At 39.4% G+C, this 5,925-nt stretch overlaps 1 pseudogene; it reads left to right on the top strand.

The window, feature by feature from the left end:
• Positions 1 to 256: 256 nt before the first annotated feature.
• Positions 257 to 646, top strand: LOC133251989 (large ribosomal subunit protein eL27-like; annotated as a pseudogene).
• The last annotated feature ends 5,279 nt before the right edge of the window (positions 647 to 5,925 follow it).

The raw sequence follows: 5,925 nt of genomic DNA, 5'->3' as shown, positions 1-5,925 counted from the left end.
TCACGATGACCTCTGACCAGTCTGGGCTAAACTCTCCCTGTGGCTATGGAAGGGATCAGCATCTATACCTAGGTTTGAGTCTCAGCTCGGTCACACACAAGCTGTGAGATGTGGGATGAGTTCATGAAACTCACAAGCCTCAGCTTCCTCCTCCACAAAATGAGGATGAGAACTCCTTTATGGGATATTTCCAGCATTGAACACATACATGTTAAGAAGCCTACCACTAGCTGTAGTCTCAAGTGGTGCTGCTGAAATGGGCAAGTTCATGAAATCCAATATTATGAATCTGATCTTGGCCAGATGCTACTCTAGACACAAAGTGGTCATCATGAAGAACATTGGTAATAGCACCTCAGGCCAACCGTACAACCATGCTCTTGGGGCTAGAATTGACCACAAACGGACAGCCACCATTAACAAGATGAAAATTGTTAAGAGGTCAAAGATCAAGTCTTTCATGAAAGTTTATAATTATAATCACCTTATGCCCCACAAGGTACTCTGTGGATATTCCCTTGGACAAAATCATTGTCAATAAGAACGTCTTCAGAGATCCTACTCTCAACAAGACACCAAGGTCACATTCAAAGAGCAATATAAGACCCACAAGGACAAATGGCTCTTCCAGAAGCTGCAGTTTTAGGTTTGTCTTGTTTCAGTCATTTAAAATACAAAAAAAAAAAAAAAACAGCCTACTACCATCACCACAAATTTGGTGATCTTTAAAAAAACTCTGCTAATTTGTTACCCATTAGGTCATCATCTGCATTTTTTATAATTAGTAGAGAATATTTTTCACTTATTTATTATCCATGTATATTTCTTCTTCCATAAATTTCACACTTCTATTCTGACTCACATCTTAAAGATACCATAAAATAACTTTTTAAGACTAAACTGTCACAGACAGTGCCATCACAGTCAGTTGTTGTAAATTCAGCCCAGCCTCACCATTCGTTACTGTTTTTTTTTAATGTTACAAGATGAATGCTAAATTGAAGAAAAGTAATCAACAGTAAATAGAAACATATTAGTAAGTGAATCTCTTTCTCTTTGCCGGTCTTTAAGACTGGTCTCTTAGTTCATTCCCTTCTAAATGCTTGACGATTTTGTAGAGAATCATTACTATTAATGTTCTTTGTTATATCACTGTTACAAACAGGTGAAATAAACAACCACCTAAAAAACACGATTTTAGGATTACCAAGAAGGATAAAGGGAAAATACCAAAAATGCTGGTCCTGGACTTATGTAGACCAGATCTTATGAAAAAGATAAAAACACACATCTTCAAAAGAAACAGTGTTGATAAAATTAATCAATTGTTAATAAATTTCTGATTATATTGTTAAAATAGTTAGCCAGAAATAAAACCTAACATTTACGGTCAATTAATTTTCAACAACAATGTCAGGAAAACTGGCCAAAGAGTTAAGTGCTGGGACAACATGCAAAAGAATGAAGTTGGACCCCTAACAAATAATACCTTTAAGAATCAACTCAAAGTGGATCAGAGACCTTACACTAATGTAAATGCTAAAATTATAAAACTCTTAGAAGAAACATAGGAGTAAATTTTCATGAGCTTCGGTTAGGCAATTATTTCTTACGTATAACACCAAAAGCACAAGTGATAAAAGAGAGAATTGATCAATCGGATGTTACCAAAATTAAAACTTTTGTGCTTCAAAGGTCACCATCAAGAAAGTGAAGAGAAACCTATAGAATGGGAGAAAGTATTGCAAATCACATCTTGGAAAAGGTACCTATTTCCAGAATATGTGAAGGATACAGCTCAATAATAAAAAAGAGAGCCCTATTTGAAAATGGGCAAAGGATTAAACAGATTTCTCTCCAAATAAGAGCTATAATAGCCAATAAGCACAGAAAAATGCTCAACATCATTTGTCATTAGGAACATGTAAATAAAAACCATAATGAGATACCATTTCAAATCCACTAGAATGTCTACAATCAAAAAGAAAAAAATAATAAATATTGGCAGGCATATGGAGGTATTGGAACCTTCATCCATTGCTGGTTGAAATATAAAATGGTGAAGCCATTTTGGAAAGCAATTTGATGCTTACGTTCAAGGTCAGGAGACACCCCTCGTCCAAGGAAAGGAGCAGTGGCTGCACTTTGCTGGAGCAGCCGTGAAGAGATACCCCACCACCAAGGTAAGAGAAACCCAAGTAAGACAGTAGGTGTTGCAAGAGGGCACCAGAGGGCAGACACACTGAAACCATACTCACAGAAAACTAGTCAATCTAATCACACTAGGACCACATACTTGTCTAACTCAATGAAACTAAGCCATGCCCGTGGGGCCAGACCTCATGGTGGAGAGGTCTGACAGAATGTGGTACACTGGAGAAGGGAATGGCAAACCACTTCAGTATTCTTGCCTTGAAACCCCATGAACAGTATGAAAAGGCAAAAAGATAGGATACTGAAAGAGAAACTCCCCAGGTCAGTAGGTGCCTAATATGCTACTGGAGATCAGTGGAGAAATAACTCCAGAAAGAATGAAGGGATGGAGCCAAAGCAAAAACAATACCCAGTTGTGGATGTGACTGGTGATTAGAGGCAAGGTCCAATGCTGTAAAGAGCAATATTGCATAGGAACCTGGAATGTCAGGTCCATGAATCAAAGCAAATTGGAAGTGGTCAAACAGGATATGGCAAGAGTGAACGTCGACATTCTAGGAATCAGTGAACTCAAATGGACTGGAATGGGTGAATTTAACTCAGATGACCATTATATCTACTACTGTGGGCAGGAATCCTTTAGAAGAAATGGAGTAGCCATCATGGTCAACAAAAGAGTCCAAAATGCAGTACTTGGATGCAATCTCAAAAACGACAGAATGATCTCTGTTCGTTTTCAAGGCAAACCATTCAATTTCACAGTAATCCAAGTCTATGCCCCAACGAGTAATGCTGAAGAAGCTGAAGTTGAAAGGTTCTATGAAGACCTACAAGACTTTTTAGAACTAACACCAAAAAAAGATGTCCTTTTCATTATAGGGGACTGGAATGCAAAAGTAGGAAGTCAAGAAACACCTGGAGTAACAGGCAAATTTGGCCTTGGAATACGGAATTAAGCAGGGCAAAGACTAATAGAGTTTTGCCAAGAAAATGCACTGGTCATAGCAAACACCCTCTTCCAACAACAGAAGAGAAGACTCTACACATAGACATCACCAGATGGTCAACACCGAAATCAGATTGATTATATTCTTTGCAGCCAAAGATGGAGAAGCTCTATACAGTCAGCAAAAACAAGACTGGGAGTTGACTGTGGCTCAGATCATGAACTCCTTATTGCAAAATTCAGACTTAAATTGAAGAAAGTAGGGAAAACCACTAAATCATTCAGGTATGACCTAAATCAAATCCCTTATGATTATACAGTGGAAGTGAGAAATAGATTTAAGGGCCTAGATCTGATAGATAAAGTGCCTGATGAACTATGGATGGAGGTTCGTGACATTGTACAGGAGACAGGGATCAAGACCATCCCCATGGAAAAGAAATGCAAAAAAGCAAAATGGCTGTCTGAGGAGGCCTTACAAATAGCTGTGAAAAGAAGAGAAGTGACAACAAAGGAGAAAAGGAAAGACATAAGCCTCTGAATGCAGAGTTCCAAAGAATAGCAAGAGATAAGAAAGCCTTCCTCACCGATTAATGCAAAGAAATAGAGGAAAACAACAGAATGGGAAAGATTAGAGATCTCTTCAAGAAAATTAGAGATACCAAGGAAACATTACATGCAAAGATGGGCTCGATAAAGGACAGAAATGGTATGGACCTAAAAGAAGCAGAAGATATTAAGAAGAGATGGCAAGAATACACAGAAGAACTATACAAAAGAGATCTTATGGGGAGGGAGGAGGGAGGAGGGTTCAGAATGGGGAACACATGTATACCTGTGGCGGATTCATTTTGATATTTGGCAAAACTAATACAATTATGTAAAGTTTAAAAATAAAATAAAATTAAAAAAAAAAAAGAGAGAGATCTTCATGACCAAGATAATCACAATGGTGTGATCACTCACCTAGAGCCAGACATCCTGGAATGTGAAGTCAAGTGGGCCTTAGAAAGCATCACTATGAACAAACCTAGTGGAGGTGATGGAATTCCAGTGCAGCTATTTCAAATCCTGAAAGATGATGCTATGAAAGTGCTGCACTCAATATGCCAGCAAATTTGGAAAACTCAGCAGTGGCCACAGGACTAGAAAAGGGCAGTTTTCATTCCAATCCCAAAGAAAGGTAATGCCAAAGAATGCTCAAACTACCGCACAATTGCACTCATCTCACACGCTAGTAAAGTAATGCTCAAAATTCTCCAGGCCAAGCTTCAGCAATATGTGAACCGTGAACTTCCAGGTGTTCAAGCTGGTTTTAGAAAAGGCAAAGGAACCAGAGATCAAATTGCCAACATCTGCTGGATCATCGAAAAAGCAAGAGAGTTCCAGAAAAACATCTATTTCTGCTTTATTGACTATGCCAAAGCCTTTGACTGTGTGGAGCACAATAAACTGTGGAAAATTCTTCAAGAGATGGGAATACCAGACCACCACACCTGCCTCTTGAGAAACCTATATGCAGGTCAGGAAGCAACAGTTAGAACTGGACATGGAACAACAGACTGGTTCCAAATAGGAAAAGGAGTACGTCAAGGCTGTATATTGTCACACTGCTTATTTAACTTCTATGCAGAGTACATCATGAGAAACGCTGGGCTGGAAGAAGCACAAGCTGGAATCAAGATTGCTAGGAGAAATATCAATAACCTCAGATATGCAGATGACACCCCCCTTATGTCAGAAAGTGAAGAGAAACTAAAAAGCCTCTTGATGAAAGTGAAAGAGGAGAGTCAAAAAATTGGCTTAAAGCTCAACATTCAGAAAACGAAGATCATGGCATCTGGTCCTGTCACTTCATGGGAAATAGATGGGGAAACAGTGGAAACAGTGTCAGAGTTTATCTCTTGGGCTCCAAAATCACTGCAGATGGTGACTGCAGCCATGAAATTAAAAGACGCTTACTCCTTGGAAGATAAGTTATGACCAACCTAGATAGCATATTGAAAAGCAGAGACATTACGTTGCCAACAAAGGTCCGTCTAGTCAAGGCTATGGTTTTTCCAGTAGTCATGTATGGATGTGAGAGATGGACTGTGAAGAAAGCTGAGCACCAAAGAACTGATGCTTTTGAACTGTGGTGTTGTAGAAGACTCTTGAGAGTCCCTTGGACTGCAAGGAGATCCAACCAGTCCATTCTGAAGGAGATCAGCCCTGGGATTTCTTTGGAAGGAATGATGCTAAAGCTGAAACTCCAGTGCTTTGCCCACCTCATGTGAAGAGTTGACTCATTGGAAAAGACTCTGATGCTGGGAGGGATTGGGGGCAGGAGGAGAAGGGGACGACAGAGGATGAGATGGCTGGATGGCATCACTGACTCGATGGGCGTGAGTCTGAGTGAACTCCGGGAGTTGGTGATGGACAGAGTGGCCTGGCATTCTGCAATTCATGGGGTTGCAAAAAGTCGGACACCACTGAGCGACTGAATTAAAAAGTTAAACATAGCAGTTTTACTCTAAGGTATACAACTAAGATAATTGAAAATATATGACCACACAAAACCTGTACTCAAATTTCCATAGCAGCATTATTCATAAAGCCAAAAAGTGGAAACAATTCAAATACCCATCACCTGAAGAATGGATAAATAAAATGTGGTATATCCGTAGTTGTTGTTTAGTCGCTAAGTCATGTCCAACTCTTTGCAATCCCATGGACTGTAGCCCACCAATCTCCTCTGTCTATGGAATTTTCCAGGCAAGAATACTATAGTGGGTTGCCATTTCCCTCTCCAGTATCCACAGAGTTGAATATTATTTGCTCACAAA

Source organism: Bos javanicus, chromosome 7 (assembly GCF_032452875.1).
Source record: "Bos javanicus breed banteng chromosome 7, ARS-OSU_banteng_1.0, whole genome shotgun sequence".
Lineage (NCBI taxonomy): Eukaryota > Metazoa > Chordata > Mammalia > Artiodactyla > Bovidae > Bos > Bos javanicus.
The sequence above is the reverse complement of the archived record's forward strand: the minus strand, read 5'-3'. Positions and strand labels throughout refer to the sequence as shown.